We start from the raw sequence: 26,170 nt of genomic DNA, 5'->3' as shown, positions 1-26,170 counted from the left end.
ACTGAACACTTTCTAGCCAGGGAAATAACATCGCCTCACTTAATTTAATTTTTAAATTTGTTTGGCCTTCTTATTTGCTTGGATTAACATGAAAGAGGAAAAAATGGAATAATTGGAAATGCTACAGAAAAAAAAATCTGTTTACCACTCAGTATGGAGTTCATGGGCAGAGCACATGCCTTGCATACAAGATCAAGATGACCTGGGTTCATTTCCCAAGATGGCATTATAAATTATCAGTTAATTAACTAATTCATTGTATATTGGTTGACACGTGTAAGATAGTATATGAGTCATTAGAAACACGGCTATTGTCTCTCATTTGATAGCAATAGAGACATATTTTAAGGACAAAAAAGAAAATTCTATTTGGCTTAAAATAATATCAATTCCCAAGCACCCACATGGCAGCTCACACCTGTCTGTAACTCTAGTTCCAGGTTTTGACCCTTGGCACAGACAAACACACGGGCAAAACACCAATGAACATAATGTATTAACTAGCATAATCAACTAATGTAAAATTCCTGGAACAGAATGAAAGAAAAACCATTTAGTGTATTATCTTGTTCAATGTGGATAATCTACTGTCCTGATGAAACAAACACTCCAATGTGAGGACAGTCCGAGTGGAAAACAGCAGTGCAGCCAATTGCTAAAGCCCAAACGTGAGGGGCCAGCAGCGTGAATCCATGGTGGGGCTTTTGCTTGTTATGGTTAAGGCCCCTTGTTCTTTTGCAGTGCCTGCTCGCCTTACACACACACACACACACACACACACACACACACACACACACACACACCAAAAAAAAAATACAGAAAGCACCTTTGAGAGAACTTTGATAAAATGTTTAACATAAAAATATGAAAAAAAACTGTCTCAAATACTAGGTAAAAAGGGTATTATACATGAGGTAAACGCACACTGAGTTTACACCCACGTGAAGGAGCTTTTGGTCTCTTAGGGTGCTTGGGGGATATCTGTATTTGGTCTGAGAAGGAATTTAATTAATTCAATGTAGGAAACAAAAAGCAATGATCAGGAATAAGATTAGAATAGAACAAGGGAGGCACGGATATTAAGAAATGACTTTGGGGCTTTGGATGCACAGAGGCAGAAGCGGGAAACAAACAACAGACCGCCCCCGCCCTACGCGCCCCTCCGCCCCCTTCGCGCCCAGCCCGCTGTCCGTCCCCCGCCCCGCAGGCTGCACCATTGTCTCTCTGACATCTAGACAAATGCTGAGCTGTATTTTGTGAGATGTGAAATGCACCATGCCTGGACTGCTGGGTTCTCGTCTGCGCATGAGACAGGCTTAGAAAGGAAAGGGGTAACAGAGGACCACTGATATCAAGCATCTTGAGACTCCATCGACAGGGACACCCCTGAAAACACATGCTTCCTTTGTGCATGATTCGACATTGCAGCTGTGCCTGCCAACCGTTTGCAGCCACCATGGATGGGAAAGGGCAGCCCCTCTAAACGGAAAATGAAAAGAGGCTGGAGAAGTAAAATGCGGCTCCTCAAAGGGGTGGGGTTCTTATCAGAGAACAAAAAGGGGGTGGGGGATCAACGCAAGAGTTTAGCAAAAACGGGAAGAAAATGTTTTGTGTTTTTACTGTATAATACCCAGGTGCTGTCTAGGGCGAGAAGAGCTGGCTCAGAAGTCAGCCACAGGCTCTCATTTCCACCGAGCACTCTCTGTTAGTTATTCGGATGACTAGGGCTTACTCAGGGACTGCAGGCGGTTCTTAAAAGTAAAGTATTCACAAGCAAGTCAAGACCCAAAACTCCCTGTGGCCTAAAGACTTCCAGAGAACTTCCCAGTTAATAAAACTTCTGTCTCTTCTCTTTCTTTATTTCTGTTTTTCTTTTTCCTGGAGCTGCCTCCCACTGTGTATGGCACCTACTCATGTGCATGTTTAATTTCTAACTACATTTGAGTGAGATTCTAGGTCCTTGGCTGTACCAGGCCTGTTGCATGTTCTCTGTCATCCATTGGCCACCACAGGTGTAGAGTGTACCAATCCATAGCACATTCTAATGTCGTTGCTGTCCCAATTCAATCAAAGAGCCTGGTAATACTGGGCATTCTGCACACACAGTTTAAAGTACAGTCTTCTATTGTCACAATATAGAGTACTCAAACAATATGGTCCTCAGACAGGTTTTAAGCAGTTAACTTTACTCTAACTCATGTGACTAAAGACACTGGACACAGAATTTGCTTAGTTCCAAAAGGCTAATTTCGAATGACGATGATAATACGTAGGTATATATTTTGTTTCACGCTAATGCATGTTTATTTTAAACACTGCAGGTTGCAAACAGAAACTTCAGGACACTTCCTGGCCCACAAAGTTTATTCCTACATATAAATCTCTCTATAATACTTCTGAGCTACTCAAAACTGTCAGTTAAGATGGCAAAACCTTTTTATTCTAGTTGTTATCAAAGCAATGTTTTTCTTTGAAATGTTTTAATTTAATTTTTTTATATTTTGAGACTTTAATTCATAAGTCACACAGTTGCATAATTTCCACCCATCCTCCTCCCCACAAAACTCTCGCTGTGTTCTCTAACTGCCTCTTACGCTCACGACCTCTTCTTCTTCAGTTTTTATTTTAAGAACAGAGGTCATTTCACTCTGCCACAAGCTTAGAGTGGGTGGTTATGAGAATTCATGCCAAGAAAATAAATATTAGGGTTTATCAAGAATCTTATTCTTTCATTAAAGACTTAATCTACGGGAGGGGCAGGGGGTGGGGGCAGCTATATTATCTAAATGTCATTCTCCAAATCTCCAAATGGCTTCTCAACTCTGGCCAACACGAATGTGTAATAACATGGTGGGTAGTTTGACTCTCATGGACACAACAGCTTTGCGGAGTTAAAGACCTTGAGTCTAACTAAATTATGTTTGCTAATTACTCACAGCGCCTTTCATGCGCATGTGGGCAGGCAATCTATCATGCTGTCAATGGGATTCTGTTCAAAGACACTGGGTCAGCTGCTGTCAATCACCATTTCCTAACCTTACGTGCCTGTGAGACTTTCTTGGGCAGATGTTTCCGATGATGCAGTAACTCCCAGTGAGTACCAGGGGAAGAGCTACTGAAGATAAGATTGGGACACCAGCCTTTTACTCCAGGTCCTTTAGGAAGGAGGATGCGCCATCAGGGCTGGGCGATTTTCCCTGCAACTGGGGCGATGCATTTAGTAAAGTTAATGGAAGATTTTTCTCCCGTGAACTACTGGAGGGCGCACAGCCTTCACTGCAGGTGGATAATGACATCACTTTCTACCTCAAACCACCTCTAGCAGACGACAGCCAGGGGACCTGACCTGAAATAAAAACTGAGAAACTTTAATGGGACTGCAAAGGGCTCTTCAGCCTGAAGGAAAAGGAAGAAACCCACAGTTTATCGCGCGGGGTCACAGAGGTGTCAGAGGCGTGTGGACGGAGTACCGCTGCGGTTGGAGTCACTAGCACTGTGGCCTAAGAGAAACCCTTCCAAAATGTATGTTCGATTGGGAGCATCACATGTGGACTCTGAGAGAAAGAGAGATTGTATCTGCTCCCCCAAAGAATAGTGCTCGGAATGTTACGTTTTTGATCTCCGTGAGGTGACTAATTATTTTACTGTATGTTTTCGAAAAGCAGCGTCAAAGAACTATAAACAGATTGTGTAAATGAAGGCAAAGGGAGACATGAGATTCTGTAAAAGAGTATTGGTCACCTCAGGCCCTCTTTAATAGGAACTTGATGCTCTTTAACATTAAGAGCCCCGAGCAAAGACTAAGATGGAGCAGAGCTGGGCTGGGTGGAGAAAAGGCATGTTGCTCCTAGAGGGGTCCAGGGAGCGGTGGAGCCGCAGTCAGCCCCGCTGGGTACCAGAAGCTAAGGAGGGAGTGGGACACAGGACTTGCTGTCTTCCTGTAAGATAAAGATCTTGCCACACTGGTCTCATAATGCTGCTGTGGCAGGGGTCAGTCCTCCCAGGAGCTGGGTAGAGAAGGGGCTTCGGTTCCCGTGAGCTATTGATCGTACGACATGACTTCTTCACAGGGAAGCACACAGCCTGGTTGTTTGCTTCTCCTGGTGAGGGCAACAGCAGACAGAGGGGTCGCAGAGAGGGGGTAGGGTGGAAGCAAGATGGAAGAGTGAGAAGAGGGCAAGGAGGAAGAAAGAGGCAGGTGGAGGAAGGTGGAATCCCAGCACTTTGTCTGCCAGTCTCCACAGTAGCATTGTGTTACCTCTGCTGCATTCTCTTCAATGACAAGGGCTCCTGTAAGCGCAGCTCACAGCCCAGGGATGACATCAGACAGGGCCACGAGGGTCAGCGTCAGGAACAGTGTCACCCTGCGTCAGCAGTGCAGTCGGGGGCTTGTTAAAAATGAAATATCAGTTCATACTAGTCTCCATTCGTTCATACTAGTCTTCGTCCATTATACTAGTCTCCATTCGTTCATACTAGTCTCCGTCCATCATACTAGTCTCTGTCCGTTCATACTAGTCTCTGTCCGTTCATACTAGTCTCTGTCCGTTCATACTAGTCTCCATCCATTATACTAGTCTCCGTTCATTCATACTAGTCTCTGTCCGTTCATACTAGTCTCTGTCCGTTCATACTAGTCTCTGTCCGTTCATACTAGTCTCTGTCCATTCATACTAGTCTCTGTTCGTTCATACTAGTCTCTGTCCGTTCATACTAGTCTCCGTTCATTCATACTAGTCTCTGTCCGTTCATACTAGTCTCTGTCCATTCATACTAGTCTCTGTCCATTCATACTAGTCTCTGTCCGTTCATACTAGTCTCTGTCCATTCATACTAGTCTCTGTTCGTTCATACTAGTCTCTGTTCGTTCATACTAGTCTCCATCCATTCACACTAGTCTACGTCCACTTATACTAGCCTCTGTCCTTAGTCTACATTTGCAGCAAGAAGCACACTGGTCAGCTGTCATACAAGAAAGAATGACATCATCAGATCCTCCCTTCATTGAAGCTATCTTCATGGGGGAATTTCATGTTCCATTCATTATCTCTCGTGATCTCAGTAGACTACCTTGAATTCTTTTAATTCTAAGCTTTTTAAAATATTTATGAGCAGAAATGGTCTGTAAAATGCCATCATAAACCACACACTTAAATTCTATTCAAGTTTAAAAATAGTTAAGTTGGTTTATACCGATAAGAAACCTTCGAACCGAGTCTCTTGTTTTCTTCTTTCTGGGCCTTTGCTCTTTTTTTCAATTTTTCCTCCGTACTTCAGAAGTTTTCTGACTTCCATTTACCCAGGGGCAGCTTCAGTTTAGGGGCACTGAAGCACAGCCACTTAGTCAGACAACCAGCAGGCTCTCTCCAAATCGATCTGCCATAAATCAAAAGTGGCACTGTGTGACAGGCCATAGTTCTTTGCTTGCGGGCAACAGTGGAATGGTTTTTTCTTTCTTTCTTTTTTTTTAAGGATACCTGTGCCCCGGGGCTATCCCTCCAGATTCTCATCCTACCCTTTCTTCTAAGGCCCTGAAGAGCCCAAGGGCCAGAAACACCTCCTCAGCCCCATTCCCTCAGCTGCCCAGCATTTGTGAGGTATGCTGGCATCTGCTATCAAGGCTTCTTCATCCTACAACAGCATCTCTCTCTCCACCAGGCCTGCGGCTGCTAAGGCACAGGGACCTCAGCTTGTCTCCAGTCCTTGCTCTGCCTCAGCACCCAGATGCTTTCTTTATGGATATTCCTCTTCAGACACGGGGTCGGGGTAGGCTCTGGAATGATCCAGCTCCCTACTGATTCAAAGCTTCTGCATGGACTCACCCCCACCCTATTTTCCAATGGGCCTTTCCTGCATTTCACAGAGCTTGGCTAAAGGCGGCACGCAGAGGGCTTTCTCTCTCTGAGTCACACTGGATCTCTAAGACAGGCAACTCATCACATCAGACCCCCACGTCTGCTTTCATTTCTACAGTGTCTCCTGCTGCAGATGTGAGTGACGAGATTAGGAAGGCCTGTGGGCTCCTTTGTTCCCAAGGCTACAAGTGTTCAGGCAACCAAGTAACACACAAAGGCATGGTGGTGGCCAGATGAATTAACAACCACCAAGGGTCAGTGACACAGACACGGACTGTTAGTCCTCCCCATTTCAAGTTCACGGTGGTCTTGTAGGCAGGATGTCACTACCATCCTTACTTTGTGGGTCAGGGATGGGAAACATGAAGCTGCCAAGGTGGCACAGATGGCTGGAGCAGAGCCAACATCTGGATTCATATGGGTAGCCCTGGAGCTGCTGGAAGGCTTCTGCTTTGATCTAAGACCCAAACCGGCTCTTGAAGATTAGGTGAAGAGAGGAGACAGAACTAGAAATCATGGAGGCTTTCAGAGACTGGGGTGGACATGGAGCAGAAAAATATTTAAAAGGAACAATGAAAATATGTAGACCCGAGCATAAACTTTATTATGAGAGTTGTGATCAGTGACTTCTGGGGTCACTCACACAACTGCAAGACTCACAGCTGCTTACAGAGAGGTCCTCCTGTGGGGTAGCCTGAGCTAACACAGAGAAAACAGAGAGGTGACCTCCTGTGGGGTAGCCTGAGCTAACACAGAGAAAACATTAAAGAAGTGTCAGCACACCCAACCTAAGAGGACCTCTGCAGCTGATTCTGGTTGGCATACTCCTGCCACCTCGATTATTCCTGACTTTATCCCTATCAATTAACCTAGAGTTGAGAGAAGCATTGTAAATCAAGCTAATACTATAATTACAATCATTATTAGCCTATTGGTTTATAGGGCAAAAATACTCCGTCTCATTATCCTGACTCACGGTGGTGGGCCATAAATATTATTTGATACGTGGGGAAGTCACATTTATGTCACGATTCCTTTTCAGAATTATATTAAAAATTTAAGATTGAACTCAGAATGTATTCAGGGTAATCTTAATTTTCTTAATCATTGAAATGTCAGTAAAACTTTTTCCTATGCTCTGTCTCATGGGAAGAAATTGGAGGTAGTTCATGGGAAGCATCTGACCATTTTGGTCACAAACCAGAAATTCTTATTTTAAGGACAAAGCAAAAGGGCAGATGTCTTGGAGACTTACGATTCTCCTGTAGAGTGGCGTACGGTAAAGGAAGCAGAGCCAGGCCGACATGCAGCCCGTTCCTTCTGGTTCACAGACAGAAAACTCAACAAATCTGTGAGCATGTGGAGAAAGTCCATCAAAAATTTACAAATTTTAACATTCATCAAGTTCTCGGCTCGGGCAAGCACAGGCATTGTGCACATTACCTTACTGAGCGCTTACTGTGTGATCTGGTGTTCTCACCATTCAGAATTTGAAGCCACTGGGAGTACTTCCATGTTTCAACACTCCCAATAAACGACAGAGCCCAAATGTCTCAGTTTTGTCTTCCCGGGAGCTTGTCTTTAATCACCTCTGTTCACTGTCCTCAGACAAAGGCATGGAATCATTTCCACTGGCCAGCACCTCAGAACATAGAAACAATAGGAAGAAGCCAGAGAGACCTGGTATAGGCCATGAAAACCAACAGTATTTGACAGTATGTTTTTTTTTTCAGTCAAATTACACTTATTGAACAACACTAATAATCAGTAGTCAAGATGGACTCAAAAAAGTTAAATTTTGTTAAAATTTGAGAAATTTCCCTGCCCTAGTCAGGGTTTCTATTGCTGCGAAGACACACACTAGCCACAGCCACTCTTATGACAAAAAACATTTAATTGGGATGGCTTATAGTTTCAGAGATTTAGTCCATTATCATCATGGTGGGATATGGCAGTATATAGGCAGACATGGTGCTGGAGAAGGAGCTGAGAGTTCTAGATCTTGATCCACAGGCCACAGGGCATAAACTGAGTTGCACTTCTAAGACCTCAAACCCCACCCACACAGTGACACACTTCCTCCAGCAAGGCCACACCTCCCAATAGTGCCACTCCCTATAGGCCAATCACTCAAACACATGAGTTTATAGGGGCCAGACCTATTCAAACCATCACATGCCCAAATAATGTCTCCAATAGACATGATTAAAAATGTAAGTTATGAGCTGACAAGATGGCTCATCAGGTAAATGGAGATGCCACCATGTGCGTTGACTTAAGTTCAATCCCCAGGTAGAAGGAGGGACGGTTCCCACAGGTTGTCTCCTGATCTCCTCACATGTACTGGGGCGAGCACCTGAATACAATATACTTTCAACACACTCACAAAATTAAATACATTTAATTAAAATAAATTATGAAAATATATGCTGAATCAGATTTTAGGTTTATGTGTAAGCTGTAATTGTTAATACTGAGGGTCAATTGACAGGATCACTTGGGAGATAGGTCTCCGTATATCTGAGCAAGTTTCTAGATACTCTTTGATGTGGGATCTCCTTTAACCAATAACCTGTAAGACGCGGCCCACATTGGGCATGGTCTCATGTACTATAAATGCAGATGAAAAGCATGGCAGGCCTCTTGGCTGCTGGATTTGGTTCTGGTTCCCAGCACTCACAGAGGACTGTGGATCACTATTCTTTCTGTGAGTTTATCCCTAGATAAATAAATCTTTGCTATATTTCATTCCTGGCTATCCTAGAACTCTTTTGTATGCCATTAACATGGCACCCGAGGAACTGGGGCTAACATGCCTGTCACCCACTCTGGTTCCAGGTCCTTGTACATCTGCTCAGGGTTAGGAAGTAGCTGAGCGCTCACCAGCAGCTCAGCAGCCTCTGCCTGGGCAATTGCCAGGATCAGGTCTGCTAGGTGTACACAGGCAGAAGAGCAAGGCAGATTCCCACTGCCATACAGATATTTCCAGGCTGTGCAGTACGCTGCATGGTAGATTTAGCTTTTACTCAGATTAAAAGGGTTTATGCACTGCATGTTCCTTCCCAGAGTTGGGTTGGTGAGTGTGGCTCCTACCTGGCAGTCCCAGAGCTGGCGGTAAAGGTACCTCTGCCATGTTGAAAGATTGAAGGAGGTAAAGCCAGCATCCAGTCAGGGCTGCCACAACCACACTGCTCACCATTCTAAAGTGCTCCTTGTTAGAATAGGATTTCAGATATGCAATAGGACAGATTCAGACATAAAAGACACAGCATGTTCAAAAAATGTACATAAGCTTAGAAGAGAGAAGAAAAAGAGTATAGACAGTTATAAAAATAAATAAATAGTTAAAAAATAAAGCCTTTAAAGAAACGGTAAGAATAATATAAAAGAGTACAGACAGTCATATATTAAAGGAGTAAAAAAAAATAAGCAAAGTAAAGATGGAATATATACAGAATCTTGATTATGCATATTATTGTAGTTTATCTTCTTTCTTTTCTTTTCTTTTCTTTTCTTTTCTTTTCTTTTCTTTTCTTCCTTTCTCTTTTTTGACTTCAGAGAGGCATTTGTTTCTGGGGGCCACTAAGTTAAACCAATGTAAAGGGATCTTGACTGCAAAATTTGGGTCTAAGGATATGTTGCTTTGGAAAATAGGTTCTGCTTTTATTTCACAGCATTGAGGAGAAAAAAAAATACTTTCCTGATTGTTGGCAGTGCCATTCCATGAGCCCTTCCCAGACAGAACTAAAGGAGAGAGAGCGAGAGAGAAGCACTTCTTCTGCTTCCTGACTGTGGATGAAATGAGACCAGCCACCGTAAGTTTTCAGCCACCATAAGTTTCATCACCATGCCTTCCCCACACTGATGAGCTAACCAACAAGCTGGGAGTCAACAACAACCTCTCTTCTGTAAGCTGCTTTTATCAGAGACTTTGTTGAATAAACAAGAAAATAATGAATATAGAAATAGAAATAAATCACCCTGTTTCTTGTTTCTTACTCATCATTCTGTGTTTAAAATCACCTCAGCCCCCCTAGAGCACATTGAATACTTCTATATGATGTGTCTCCTACAGCTGCCTGGTGCTATATCAGAAATCAGTCGTGATAGGAGTATCTACCCTGGAAAGTCAGCAAACAATGTAAGCAAAGACTTGGCATTGTTTTGTTGACCCCAGGTCTTAAGAATGGACTGGAGGAAACGTTACTAAGTTACAGATAACTAAATCTGCCTTCTGTGTAGTCAGTGCTGCCTGGTGAGACACAATAGTTACAGAAATCCTCCAGCATTTGAGCAAGAGTACCCTGCAATTCATTAAAACAATGCTTCCGTAGCTGAGCAACTGCACCTCATTCTAGTTGGTGTGACTCCATCTCCAGCGAGTTATTCTCTAGCTTGGAAAACAAGACTTCTTTCCCACGGGTAGACATTATTTGCCCAGCCAAAAGACTCAACAATGGAATATGTATAAGCACAGACTATACCCAGAGTCTGGCTTCATCTCTATCTTTGATTATATACATCCATGTCAACTCTACTCTTTCAATGCTAGGGAGTAGTCAAAATTCAAGCTTGTGTTAATTAGAGGTATTCACAGAACTGGGGCTTGGTCAGTAAGGATGGACCGATGTGGGGTGATGACTTACGAAAATCACTGCTGTCTATGGTCACCTATTACTGCTATAAGCAGCCCCTATTTTGTAAAGATCATAGCTTTGGGTGTTGAAAATTCAAAATTAGGTGAGCATGTATGTTTGGTTTCTGGTGACAGTGTGTGGTAGTTAGCTATATAGTGGGAACCCCTCAAGGGAGATCATATAGGAAGGAGAAACAGGAACAGAGAGCTGAGGGGCCTGAAGCCTGAGGCATCAGCTCACTCCCTCAATTACTGGTTCTTGCAAAAGCAGCTACAGCATGTACTAACAGAGCATCATCCACTTTGGACAGAATTCTCAATATGTCCCATGGCCCCACTCACAGAAGGTCCTACAGTCTCAGCATTGCTGCATTTATGACTAAACCACCAACAAAGAACTCACAAGGTCAAGCTGTCTCCAATCCAAAGCAACATTCTTTAAATTAGTGACATGCGTAAGTGCATATGCATGCCCAGTTCTTCCTTACAAGTCCCCATCTTTTATCAGTAAGCCACAGCATTTGTCATGGCTGGACTCTCCATAGTTACCACAGACCCCTCTCACAGAGCACATGATCTTCAACTAGCTACAGGAATCCAAAACGCTCATCTGTACATCATGTTCTTGAAGAGAGTTAGAGCAAGTTCTGTGTAAAGCAGCAGGCTGGAGCCTTCCAGGTGGTTGCGTCAATCCTCCCTCATTCCTTTTTTCTGCTTTGAGTTTAATCTGAGATGAATTCTTAGGGAAAGCACTGAAGTAGTTAATACAAGACCTCAGAGAATCAGAGATGGGTTTCCCTTTGCTTCTGAGGGGCTGCAGCAGGGAGCTCTCTCACGTGTAAGGAGGTCAGAGACCTACTCCGGCTACATGCTGCCCCAGGTGGTTCAATGTCTGGACTGCTACTCCTCCCTCTACAGCATAAAAAGTCATTTTTTAGTTGGATGCTGTACATTTGTATTTCAAGCAAAATGAAATGTTTGTTTCTGTTTTTACAGTGTAGGACTCTGTTTGCCTCCACACACTGGATGCCAGCACGAAACAAAACATTTTGCATTGCCGCGCGGCTAATCCGTTTGCCTAAAGATGGAGCTGGAAGAGAGCCTGCAGGTCTAAAGGTCATAGCTGGTTAGCATTCTACAGTGCTGAAACTTAATTAGCATAGATGCAAAGCTGCAGGCTGATCTCATAAAGGGATCTTTATCACAGCTAATGACATGCCTGTGGTGAGCTCTCTCGGGATGATGTGGGAGCAGACATGCTTGCATGATCTTGGCTTCTTAGAGACAGAGGTGCTTCCAGCACGAACAGGAAGAGGTCTACAGTCTTTCTGCATTCAAGACATCACAAACAGAGCACTGTGCAACACTGACCAAATGAATTCCCCAAAGCAAGGGGGCCACAATGATGCTCAGCCTATGGAGGGACCACACTGGTGAAGGATTAAAAAGCGACATCACAGAGAGACAGCTCTAGGACACCTGCCAACATGTGAAGGGTCTTCAAAGTGAAGAGGAACAACCGGAACAACATGTGTGCCTCCAGATAACAACAACCTAAAAGAGACCACCTGGGACCTCCCCAGAGTTTACATTCTGCTTGAAAGTGAAAGGGGGGAACTCCAGGCATGTTCTCTGAAGCTGTCTTGACTTCTGCCCTTCTTGTCTGCATCTGTAAAGAAGTTTAACAGGAACCAGGCTACCATTTCATGGAGGCCTTCAAGATTTGAGAGATGAACCAGAAGTGTTGTGGTTCTTTTCGCATACTAGGTCAGCTGCTACCTATATAAAACCCTGCTCAGATGTTAGGTTGTAGAAACGACTCCAGTGAGAGAGGGTATTCCAGCTCATGTCACCAGAAAGCTGGTATTTAAGAGTGGAAGACTGACATTCGCAAAACATACAGAGAGGTTGGAGGGTTTGGGGATGGGGAGAGAAAGACAAGGCCATGGTGAAACAGGCATGGTCAAATCATGCACTGCAAAAGCCAATGTTGAGAACCAGAGATATGAGGATATAAGCAGTAGCAATGCAGGATTAAGATAGAGTAACAGGCACAGGAGAGATGGCCAGTGACTACGAGCTCATACCACTGTGGCAAAGGTGCTGAGTATAGCTCCCAGCACCCACTTTGTATGGCTGACAACTGCCTGTTGTTCCAGCTGTATGGGATACCACGCCTCCTCACAGGTGCCTGCACTTACAAGGGCACGCTCGCCTACCCACATTTACACACCTAATTTAAAAACAGAGAGAGAAAGAAAGCGACAAGACATCCCTGACCTAATGCTCAGTGGGATGGACCTTATTCAAAAGCTGGTTATACCTTCCCGTCTTCCTTCTGCTTGCAGATGACCCCTGAATGCCAGGCTCTGGAGGAATGATTCAGCATGGCTGCCTTTTAAATGAGACCCTTCCTTATGAAAAAAAAAGATGGCACTGTGTACAAAAAGTAATTGTTCCCCTTGAGCTCTAGCAACCCCGAGGGATCGTCCACATCAGAGGAAAAGTGTGCACCTCAGCCTGCATCTTTGCTGCTTAGGCATGTTATTTTCTCCACCTGCTGGTGAGCTTTCCATGCAGACGCCTCTGCCGGCCCCTTCTGTGCAGTGCACCTTAGAAAGGGGGATTCGAGTTGCTTTCCTTTCTTTCTCTCTGTGTGTCATCACTGTCTCCTCCTCACCTTCAAGCCTGGGACCCCGGGGATGTCTGTCTGTCACTGAAGCATCAGGCATACCACCGCTTTCAGTTCTGATTTGGAACCACTGGCTTTTCTGGGTCGGAAATTGGTAAAATTAGAAGCATTACTCATCATACCTGTGTCTTTCACCTAACCACCGGTTAGGTTATCCTCTTAATCCTCTGTGCCCTGCCCCTATCTGTTACTGCGCTCAACTGGCCAGGAGCAGTACTCTGCTGGGCTAAGGGAAGGAGTGGGCAGGGCTCCTCTCCCAACCTTTGCCAAGGCCACAAGAAAATAATGAGCAAACCAACCACCCAACAGAGACTAAAGGCTGCAGAGGAGACTCAGGGAAATATCACGGGAAGTAGAAATTCATTGTGAAATTTGCTGCTGTCAATTGGCTGATATTTTTCAAGGTAGATAAGCTGTACGACACATACTGTGTTCTTAGCGATAACTGATTAATTTTTTTGTATCTGTACTAGTTTCCATTTTGTTGCTGTGATAAATTACTATACAAAATGTAACCCGAGTCAGAATGGGGTTATTTGAGCTCACAATTACAAGTTAAAATAGTTGGTTACATCAAATCCACACTCAAAAGCCGAGAGAAATTAATGCATTCATGTTCAGGGTTCACCTAGATTTCTCTTTTTTTCGGATTAGGATCCAAAGGCCTGAGAATGGTACTATTCATAGCAGACAGACTTTCCCACCTAAATATTATCAAGATGAGTGCCTACAGGTGCCTTCACAATGCAGCCCCTCACTGGGACTCTCTCCATGCATAATTCTAGATTGTAATACACTGCTGTTAAAACTAACCACACCGGTCTTTGTATATTAGGAAGAGAATGTTGAACTATAAAGGTGTCTAGAAGCCTATCAACATTTCCTTTCTTCAAGACAGTGGCTGGCACACAAGATAATGTGTTCTGAACAATGGAACCCCAGTCCCAAACTCTGCGAAGACACAGGTGACCCCTATCTTATTATTTTGCTAATAGGAACACAGTCGACTTGCCCCTTTATGAGTCAATCTGTGTTATCAGAAAGGGGGCAAGGGGCGCATTAAATGGAAAACTCTCTTGTTTTGACTCCCATGTATTTTTTTATGTTCTGAAATTTATTTTCTTTGAATCCAGCTCTGACAGGGGTCCCCAGGAGCCCCAGAAGGTACAGATATTGGTTATTGTGTGCTCTGTTTCTCTCCATCCTGTGAGCACTTACGTCATCTTCAGATTGCTTCCTGACATGAACACTTTGGGAGAAGGTGCCTCTCTACTCAAGTTCACGAGTGCTCATAGGATCCAGATGGTCAGACCGTTGTTAGTGATCCTGAAATAGATGACTTCTCTCCGTTTTCCCCTAGGAATCATGGTGTATAGGACCTGAAGATCAGCAGCGACTTAATGAAGCTAACACATATGAAGAGGATATTAAATGTCAGAAACGGGAGAGGACAGAGTCAGGGGTCACTGACTTAACCTGATCTCATAGGGTGGCCCACCTCTAGGTGTTCATTGACTTGAGTACATCAGAGAACATAGCTCAGATATTTCCACTTCGATATGTCAATGTCAAAATGTGGCCTGATAGTCAAAAGAACTTCTCATTCCTCCTGTCTCCATTTCAACTAAGTATGGAAGCGTGAAAATACATCTAAGCTATCTGAGATTTCGAGAGCACTTCTGGGATCATTTGTCGATGGACAGATCATTAACTTCTGCAACTTAGATTAATTCTCCCAAGATTTCAACATTAGTGCCTATTTAACTAATTTTAAACTCACAGAGACAGGTCTGGCTCTTCGTTTTACAAATCTATCTTCAAATAAAACATTAACCAATATTTGTTTGTTTCAGTTCAGTAAATGTGACCTACCAACAAGCCATACTTATTAATAAACTTGACATTTTTATTTCTTTACATGCTTAGGACTCACATTAAGTGGTAAATAAGACTGAACGAAGTTCTTATTCAAAACACTGCAGAAAATTAAACAGTACTTATAAAAATGTACCACAGAGACGGTCTCATTGTAGGAATGTTCCTGTCTCACATTTTGTCCAATATTGCCATGGCAAAGGAATGCACCGTGGAACTCTAGGTCATTACTGAGCACTCAGGCTGGACAAGATCTTTCCATTTTATATGGATGACCTTAGTATTACAGGAAAGTCAAAGGGGCCAATCACACTGCGTGTCACAATTGTAACGCACGCAGTTGGTGCCCAGTGCATGAGCATTTCTTCAATTATGAGAGTCAGGAACTTATTAGCTGGTAAACATATGCAAACGCCAAGGTGTGGATATTGGAAACAATGACCTTGAATGTTCAGCAGAGGCTAGAAACTGGAAACAGCAAGGAGAGCTTGGACAGGGTCTGTCTTACTTCCCCAGGCCTTCCAGGGTTGTCAGCAGAGTCTTACTTCTTTCAGGCCATAACAGACCACAGTAACTAGGAATCTAAGAGGACTCTTCTGAACTATCAAATGAGCTCTACCTAACATTTACAAATATTTAGGTTCTGAATATCCCACAAAATTATAACAAATATATGCACACCCACCACTCGCTGTCTTGATAATTAACACACATGTGTGCACACGTACATGCACACACACATACACGCGTGTGGACTCACTTTTTTTTTTATTCATTGAAGTCCCGGAGTGTGGAGGATGAGCATATTTTTTGGATGATATAGCTCATTTATTAGTTAATGGCCCATAGAATCCATTTTATTATATCTCTCCCCTATGAAAATCATTCCAGTCACTTTCCCTAGATTAGAAAGATGTGGGAAGAACTCAGATCCTGCCTTTCGGCTCTGCTGGTTACTGCAGCCACCTTCTAGGGGCAGCAGATGCTTGTGGGCAGGTTAAGAATTGAGCACTGTGCAATCTGAGCAAGCTTTCATCCGATTAATGCAAAGATCGCATTTGACAAATCCAGAGACTAAATAAATTTGAGGGGAAAAGTCTTTAAATCACTTTGTTCAATGGTGATATTCAAACTCTCCCATGAGAGAAGCATGTCATTATGAAATTATGTGTTCGTGAATTTCTTACAATCTTGATGCACCCTCCTCCCCACTATGCGCTAAGTTGCTTTTCTTTCGCTCACTGGTCTGTATAATCGCTTTCTGGATAATTTTCCTTCTGGCCAAGGTATACCACTTGATTCTCTTTATTTTAAAAACAAATGTTTATCTATAGATATGAAAGTTCTGCTAAAAAAAGAAACAAAAAGCACTCTGTGGGATTTTTCTAAAATTAAAAATCTAGAGAAACCATAGTAATTTCTTGACCGTTAGCATGGGGTCCACTTTTGCCATGTGTAATTCATTACCCCGTGACTTGTCTTTTGTCATCCAAGGAAGTGACATAAATGTAATCACCATTTCTAAGACATATCTGAAGAAGTTAGTGCTGTGGTCAGCTGGATGCAGGGAAGCTCTGATGTTCTGAGGGAGAAAGGATGGAGGTATTGTCTCACGCAAAATTACTATTTCCTATACTTTTGTTTTAAAGACAGGGTCTCATGTAGCCTAGACTGGCCTTGACCTCCCTATGTACCAAAAGGATAAGTATGATTTGGACTCCTGACCTTTTCGCTTTCATCACCCCTGTGCCAGGACCACAAGCGTGTACCGCCACACCCAGTCTACGCGGTGCTGGATGGAGGTTAAACTCTGGGCTTTGTATGTGTTATGTAAGGCATCTTCCCAGACACTGGACCACACCCCAGCCCTTTATACTTGATCTTATTTGCTTTCAGGTACCTGGGGAGCCTTATTAGGCGTGTAATCTCTATTCCTAATCTCACCAATCAGACCAAGAGAGGATGGGTGCTCTAGCCATACCGTATAGTCAAGGGGATGCAGCAGACAGATCATTTGCATATCCTGCAGACAGTATCAACCTCCCTCTCCTGCAGACAATCCTCCTACATGGCACACAGGCAGACACCAGTCCCTGGGTTGGTCTTGGTCTCGCTTGTCACGGAACAGCAGCAACAAGGACAAAAACCTCACGCTTGTTCTGTGCAATTAAGTGAAAAACTATCTCATGCTACGTTCTCTTCCCACCACAAAAGAAATCACAGTTTCACCGTCTTAAAGCACATATGACTGTTTGTTGTATGTGAACACGGCAATGTGCTCACAGGTATCCTGGAAAGCAGACAGCCGCTGGTCTCGCTGAGATGATATTTCACTCTGCACAACTGTCTGTTTTTCATTGCTGGGTTCATTCTTTCCAAATGCAGCAGTATCTTTTCCATGACAAGACACAAAAATGTACAACTTCTTAAACCTCTTCAAAAGGGGAAAAAATACAATTCTGCAGGAAGCAGCTGCTTTGAAAGTACAGACATGACCAGAGAGGGGAGGCTCCTGGGAGCAACAAGGAAGTGGGGACTGCTTAGGCTTGAGCCCCAGGGAGTGCCACTGGGAAGGAGCCTTCTTGGAGGGTATGGGGCTTGAGGGACACAGCAGCAGCCCCTTAGTCAATCACCAAACACAATCACAAGGCCAGGACAGGGGAGGGGGGTTGCTTTGATTCAGAAGGGAAGATCCACGGCTGGAAGGGTGGATGGAGTTTTGCCAAATATGAACAGAAGCCCAGAGAGCTGGGTGGCTTAGGCTTCTGCCATGATTCCTGCCCTTTTCCCACAAACACTCTCCAGGAGTAGGGCTCTCTCTGAAGAGTTACCAGGCTGGAGAACTAAATGATTTCAAGGGGTCAGCAGAAGGCCTGAGGCACACACAGCACCAAGCGCCGGGAGCTTGACCCCATAGGGAAAGGCAACTGACCTTAAGGGCCCATCCCCATGCAGCTTGGCCAGCTGACTCAACAGTGTGTTGGGAGGGCAACTTGCCCCATCACAGGCACACAAAGACTTCACGTTTTCTTTGACCCACATAGAATGGAGGCTCAAAGGCTCACTAGGAAGAGTATATGTGGGGTGCCTGGTATCAGTATTGAAAATGGCAGCACACCCAGCCTAGGAATCCTAGCTTCACATGAGGGTAGAACACTCCAGTCCTGCTGTAAGGCTGGCTGGAGGCAGAAGGGACGGCAGGACAGATAGACAGAGCCATGTGGGCACAGCAAATTCAGTAAATAATTGTGTGTGTGTGTGTGTGTGTGTGTGTGTGTGTGTGTGTGTGTCTGCTGTAGACCAGGAGAACCTCAGACACCAAAGCCAGTGGGCTTGCGGGCCCCAGTACAGAGAATGACTCTGTTTCAGGGACTGTTCAGGGCAGATAGGACTAGGCTGGGGCACAGAGATGGGACAGGACTGTCTCGACAGGACTTGATTGAGGAATGCACAGATTTCAGCATTTTCTACATATACAAGACCTAGAATCCAATTTTTTCTCTTCAGGACCCTGTGGGGGCCTCTGTGTATCATCCATCTGAACCCTGCACTCTCTCCCCACCTTCCTGTGGGATGGGGATGACCGGGGAGAGGCCAGACCTCCTCAGGCTTGTGCTATTCACCATGTTCTGGTCCTAGCCCTTAGGATGGGGAGAAGGCATGGGCTCAGTCCTGGTATTCTTGCAGCAGCCACAGCAGGGACTCAGTGACGCCCAGAAAGTAGACATGCATGGGGCAATGCCCAGGGCACGACAGCGTGTAACCTTTAGGAAGGCTGAGGGGCCCTCATGTCTCCAGATCTTCCCACTGCGGTCTAGAAACACCGACTTCTTGTCCTAACTGATGCCTAGCTTAAGTGAGGAGTCCAGTCTTCACATCACAGGGGTTGACAGCCAAGGCGACCGCACTCCCAGTCACACAGCCTGACAGAAAGGACACACAGAAAGATAGCCTCCTGGAAGATGGGCAGCCCAATTGGTTCAGGTTGGCAATGAGGGGGAAGTAGGCATTGGAGAAGGGGACATCCCTGAGCAGAGTGGTCCCCAGTCCTTTGTAGAGGTCAGCAATGCCGTATTTCCACAGCAGATCATGGGTCACCTGGGTGGCCATGGGTTGAGGCCATGGAACTTCTACTGAGGTTCCTTGAGTCAACTGAGGACTGGGCACCTCCCTGGGCTGAGAGCTGAGCCTGGGTAGCCAGAATCTTCCTTTGAGCAACAATGCGGCCTGCATCTTGCAACTGGATCTTCAGCATCTCCACAGGGGTGGTCACAATCACCTGGCCGGTGCCAGCCCTGCAACCTGACAATCTCCTCAGACAGGGCCAGCTTCTGTCCACCCTTAGAGAGCTGATGTCTGAAGAAGTCATTAACTACCAGCTTGATGGCCTTCTCGGGGGTGAGTAGGGTCAGGTTTGCTGCTGTTCCCCTGGACACGCCGAAGTAGCTCAGTCAGACATGCTGGCATACACACGCTGGCCATTCTGCTTGTTCTGCAGTCCTGTCTTAGCCAGGTCAATGGGGAACACGCAGGTGACCCCAATTAGCCCTGTGATGCCACTATTGATGAACTTGGCCTGCAGGCTGGTCTGCTTATCAGTCATTTAGACCAAGTGAAGCAGGAGGCTGATTTACCAGGTGATGTAAGCAGAGGCACTGATGGGTAGGGACTGATGAAGACAGTGTGGGTGGCTTCTGGGGGTGGCTGATGGTGGGGAGGAGATGGCAGAGCAATTTCTGCCACCAGGATTGCCTCCTGTTTCTGTTTGTTTGTTTCTCTGTAAGTTTCATAACCTCTGGTTCGTGACTTTTCTTGGGGGAAGAATTAGGTACTTAGAACTTAACATATATGTGATTATCTATTTGTGTGTGCATGTATACACCTACTCAAACGACGAACATGGGTGTATAGCGTCATAGAAAGATCACATGTGACTTTGAACACGATCAAAAACTAACACATGAAGTGGGGTTGCACGTGAAATGCCCTCTGTTGCTCAGCGATGCCGTGGCTTTGACCCTGAAGATAGGCTGAGTCTGAACATTTTCTCCGTTATCTTCACTGAGGGCTTCAGCATCAGTTCAACCCCTCAGCAGAAGCTCCACCGTTTTATCAGCCATAGAGCACAACCTTTTTAGCAGTGAGCAAGCCAGGTGTTTCTGCACATGCTCGCTCACGTTCCCACTGATCTCACCATGCAGCTGTCCCAGGCCCGTCTGCAGCCGGAAAAACATATGGAAGGTCCAGTGCTGGGACTCGGGCTTTGCATAGCACATTGGTTCCGAAGTAAGGCTTTCCCTACCACACATTATTTGTCCTTGCCTTGGAAGTGCAAGAATAGCCCAAAGCATGGAATTATCTTTGTGCATAGTGATGGAATAGAAATTGGACACAGATTGGTCAACAAAACCTAATGAACTTTGAGTCTAACCAGGACTGTGACCACCACATGCAACCAGACAAAGAACATACGAGCTGAGTGATGGTGCAAGCATACACTGACAATAAAAAGAAACATAAAAAGGTGACATGAAGACATGATCAGGTGCCAGGAGACCGGGAAGGAATGGGACGATGTGGAGAAGCCTGCAAGAGAGGATCCCTGTGAGGAAACCATATTGTGTCTGTGGGGCATGCACACAGGACTGCATATGTGTAAACACAGAACGCAGCTACACACACACACACACACACACACACACACACACACATGCACACGGGAGTGAAGGTCAGCCAGCCTGTGGATACATGATGTTATTGTTGGTACCCTGGCTGTGCCATTGAAGGAAACTGAGTGAAGGATGTGGGAATTTCTTTGCTACATGGCTGCATTCCTCTCTTTTCACAATTACCTAAACCAAACATTCAATTAAAGCTGGAAGGGTATTAATCAAGTTGGGTGAATCCTAGGATATTCTAAAAGAAGTCATCTTTAAAAGAAGAACCGGAATGCAAGTTGTGTGGATTAGGAGGTGCGGGGGCAGAGAGTAGAGGAATCTGAAGATGCACTGTGTTTGGTAGCCAGGAGCTGGGCTGTCCAGCGAGCTGGAGACAAAAGGATTAGCCAGACAGAGGTCTCCAAGGGAGTCTCCGAGAGCAAGGAGGCAGCCCCGGAGAAGCAACCTGCTTTGCTTTATTTTTCTCCACTGGCAATTTATTTTAAGGCGGTAGGGGTACGATGGCAAAGATGAGCGTGTTTCTATTATCCCTCTGGCTTCCGAGTCGAGACCAGATGAGAAATCAGGGAATTGGGAGTGGGAGGAGGTTACTTCAGAAGACAAAGCAATCACCAGGGGAGGCCTTGAGAAGTAGATGAAATGAGAGAAGTGTGTGTGTGAAGGAAAACAGATCGGAGAGGTGTTCAGAAGCAAACAAAATAGATTGGGAGGCAGATGGAAAATTTTGTTTATTGGTTAAAGGCTGGTAATGTTATTTACTCAAAACAGAAATACCTTAGAAAATATGGGCACCATGGGGGCACTGACTGGAAAATTTTCAGTGTTTTCAAGGTATTTTAAAGGAAGATTGTATGCCAAGTTTAAATTTATTATTTTAGTAGGAGAATTTCTTCACGGCAACTCTTCCGGAGTTCTGAGAGTCGTGTTCTGAAAGATGATGAGTGAGCCTCTTCATCTTCATCATCCACTCAGTGATGCCAGGGCAGGCAACTGCTGATCCATGTTAGGGGGTCATGGGTCTTCATCTTGGTCCATGTTAGGGAGTCACGGGTCTTCATCTTCATCATCCACTCAGAGATGCTAGGGCAGGCAACTTCTGGTCATGTTCGGGAGTCACGGGTCTTCATCTTGGTCCATGTTAGAGAGTCACGGGTCTTCATCTTTGTCCATGTTAGAGAGTCAGGGTCTTCACCTTAATCATCCACTCAGTGATGTCAGGGCAGGCAACTGCTGGTTTGTGTTAGAACGTCAGTCATGGGTAGGGAGAAACAGAGTCAACACAGGTGGGAAGCTCTTGCAACGTTAGTAGAAATTCTACTTTGTAATATGAGAAGTGATATGTATCACATGGTGTCACTTTTAATTGTGAATGATGTACAGTTATTTAAGACTGACCAGCTACCTAAAGTTCCTCTTCCAGGAATAATCAAATTTTTCCAGAACATTGAAAATTTAATATCTTTCCATCTCAAACTTTGGCCATTCCTTTAGTTGAATTATTCATGGTCCTTGTCTCCAAGGCTGAATTCACGTCAGTGTTTCCTGGGGGCAATCCATGCACCATGTACCATGGTAATACTTTAAGTGGGACTCCAATGGAAAGTCTATAAATTTTAATACTTTTCTGGAAATATTGCATAAATTTTGATATATGGTAACCTGAAGCTATCAGCCATCTTGTTATGAGTTTTAAAATAATTAGGGAGAAGCCATTGCTATATACATACACAGAGAAGCTATTGCTATATAGATACACAGAGAAGCCATTGCTATATACATACACAGAGAAGCTATTGCTATACACATACACAGAGAAGCCATTGCTATATACATACACAGAGAAGCCATTGCTATATACATACACAGAGAAGCTATTGCTATATACATACACAGAGAAGCCATTGCTATATACATACACAGAGAAGCCATTGCTATATACATACATAAAGACACAATCTTTATTTAGGCCTCAAAAACTAGCCTCAAAAAACAAGCTTTGATGTCTTATTCTGCTCTTAAGGGCCTATTGCCATGACTCCAGGAAAACATGCCCCAGCATTTCTGCCTGCCCCATCTTTGATAGACACTCTTATGCACTCTGACAATTTTTTCCCTTCCTTTTCTATTCCTAGTATGTCATGGCCATACATGTCCTTTCACAACCAGTTTCTCCTAGGTTTTCAGTCTGCAAACTTCACAAAGATCCTAAGTCAGATATGCAATAAACTGCTCAACATAACACTATCCGTTTACCGACACTTCTTTATGTCTGCGCCTATCTATCTGCTGTCTACATTCATCTATATATACCCCCATTTACTGTCATCTGTCCATCTATGTTCTGTCCAGCATTTATCCATTTATCCACCATCTGTGCATGTATTTTCTTTCTATCCTCTATCCCGCTATCTATTAACTATATCTATTTATCTGTCTATCTACCTATCATCTGTTAGATTTCTTCTATCATCTCTCAACTTTCTACTTACCTATTTATTATCTACCATCTAACTATTTAACCATCTATCTAACCATCTATCATCTATCTCCATACTATCTATTTTCTATCTATCTTTTTATTATCTATAAACTACCAATCAGAATACTCTGCTTTGCACTAAGGAAACACAGACATGTTCTGTTCATTCTTCTAATCATCATATCCTGTGTCCTTCAGACTTAGATATGTCTAAGATGTTCAAATGTTAAACATTAAAGAGTGAATATGAATATATTAAACCAATGGTTCTTCAAATACTGGGTATGATCTTAAGTATAGAATGTTACATTCCAGTGTAGACATGAACACACCATTGAACAATCTTGATGGAATGGATTTTCTGTTTTATTCAAGGGGAAAACACAGAAAATCACACTGTTGGCAGCTTTTATATTTCCAAGAAGTTTAAAGAAAATTAGATGTGTTCATTGCAAGTTACTACTCCCAACTGCAAGAACCACCAGTAATCCTGTTTTCGTATGTATGATGTCTTGATGGCATCCCTCTTTTGGTAGTTGATGGTCTGCAGAGTTCTAAGACATTCCTGGGGCTTTACCCTTGATGAAATTACCAAGATTCTATGTAAGTACTTCAAAGGGGGTTGGGAGGCTATCATTAAGGTGTTTATCATTTAACAGTGATATCAGGGAGTATTTCAGACCTCACTCAATCTCCCAAGTTCATTGTAAGCCTGGAGGTTTGACCAAGTGGTAGCAGAAGTCAGGAGGACTCAGAGCACAGAGGAGCTGGAAGTTCTGTTGGAAGTTGTGTGGAAGGTTCTGGTTGGACACAGAAACTACATGATGAGGAATGGGATCTCTAGGCACTGAGGGCACCCATGCTGACTCAGAAAGAGCCATGAGGTACTGGATTTATTCAACAATCTGGGTGAGCTTAGAAGGTGGATTAAGCTGCTATTTGAACACAGCCCACAATGATATGTGAGATGTTAAGACTCTGAGTTGAGAAGTCGGCCAGCAGCTGACCACAGCCTGCAGAACTCTGAGGAAACATTTGTCAGTTTTGGTATGTATGTTGGAGTCATTTATTAGTTACCAATTAGAAGCACATGCATAGCTTTAGTGTTGAGCCACTTGTCTCAGCAGACTATGGTCTCAAGGCTCATTCCTCTCCCTTCTGAAACTGGACCACTGTTTTATCATCTCATGAACCACAGCACTGACACATTGTTTCTCATGAACCACAGTGCAGATACACTGTATCTCATGAGCCTCAGCATAAATACACTGTTTCTCATGAACCACAGCACAGACACACCGTATCTCATGAACCATGGCACAGATACATTGTATCTCATTAAACACAGCACTGATATATTGTATTCTAACATTACACTGAAAATTCATGGCAGTTACACATTGCAAATGAACTTCTTAAACAGGAACTCACACAAGGCTGTGACTTTCTATATATCACGTATAAATACATTCATGTGACAACAAGACCACTTGAGTCTAAGTCTGCAGACATTTTCTAATGATGAAATTATGATGGTATAGACACAATGACATATTGATATATGCATAATATAGATACAAATGCATATATAAAATAAGCATAATTACTAAAAAATTAGGTTGAATTTGAACATTTCTACAAAAGAGAATATTATTACCATTATAAAAGTCCATCTTGTTTTATGTGCATGAGTTTTGCCTGTATATAATTATGTGTACAGTGTGCAAAGTGTTCATAGACGACATCAGAACCCTGGGAATGGAGTTACAGATATGTTGAGCCACATAAGGGTGTTGAGAATTGATCTTAGGTCCTCTGAAAGAAGAGAAAGTGCTCTTAGCCACTGAACCATCTCTCCATGTCTGTATCACCATCGCTAAGAGTTTAGTTACATTTGATGGTTCTTAATAAAATCCTACACATTTTGTAAAGGCAGTGAAATTAATCGATTTAGGAGTTTTATAGTTTGTAATCCATGATTTTTAAGTGTCTCCAAGAAATTGTAGGTCAGCATCAACGTGTATTTTCTACCATGCAGTCCTTCATAGACTGTCAAACAACCCAAACTTTTAAAGAAAACCTTCAGGCAAGGAAACAAATACCATATCGTGGGTAGGTTTAAATGCTCCTACCTCTGTAGGGAGCCAGAAACAAAGACAACCATCAAATCAGATACGGGGATTAACCCTGCTACATAGCACAGCTAAGTGGTATAAGCTGTATGTCGAAATCGGATTAAAGCTTATATACAAAACATTATAATCTACAATATACAAACAAAAAGGCATACATATCTACTCATAAAGAAAGAAAATGTGCTAATATCATATCAGAACATGCCACCCCATGATACAGCACTGTGATATTTGAGGAAAGAGACATAGGGGTGTCTTCCATCTTCCTTAATATTTTCCCCTGAAGCAACTCAGGGGATCTAAGATGATCTGAGTGTACTGTGGAACACATCACAAGACTCTTATGTAAGGAGTTACCTCACTGTGCTTGGGAAAAAGCAGTTAAAGTCACTGAGATGACAAGAAATGGACATCAGGCTTGCTGGGAGTTCCACAATGTACTAATTCTGTCTCACAGCTGTGACAAAATGCCCGACAGAAGTGACTTAGGGAGGAAAGGGTTTATTTTGACTCACAGCTGGAGGGAACTTCAGGCCACCATAGCAGAGAGGCTTAGTCTGTGCCAACGGGAGCCTGATATGTCTAGTCACATTGTGATCGATGAAAGAGAGAGAGAGAGAGAGAGAGAGAGAGGAACCAATTCTAGGCTATAACATATAAGGAGAGTCCATGCCCAGTGACCCACCTCTGCCACTGGGAGGCTGTCCCCTGAAAGGCTCATAGCATCATAAGGAGCATCACCAGCTATCAACCAAGTGTTCAAACACAGCCAGTGGGGGTGTTTCACACCCAACCACACAGGTCCATGTCCATCACCATC

General features: G+C 43.8%; 1 protein-coding gene and 1 pseudogene across 2 annotated transcripts in view; both read right to left on the bottom strand.

The window, feature by feature from the left end:
* Nalf1 (NALCN channel auxiliary factor 1) overlaps positions 1-26,170 on the bottom strand; it is a 476,868-nt gene that overhangs the window by 52,262 nt on the left and 398,436 nt on the right. The window lies entirely within an intron of this gene.
* On the bottom strand, positions 18,725-19,661 carry LOC125414385 (mitochondrial glutamate carrier 1 pseudogene; annotated as a pseudogene).

Source organism: Myodes glareolus, chromosome 23 (genome assembly GCF_982192425.1).
Source record: "Myodes glareolus chromosome 23, mMyoGla1.1, whole genome shotgun sequence".
NCBI lineage: Eukaryota > Metazoa > Chordata > Mammalia > Rodentia > Cricetidae > Myodes > Myodes glareolus.
The sequence above is the reverse complement of the archived record's forward strand: the minus strand, read 5'-3'. Positions and strand labels throughout refer to the sequence as shown.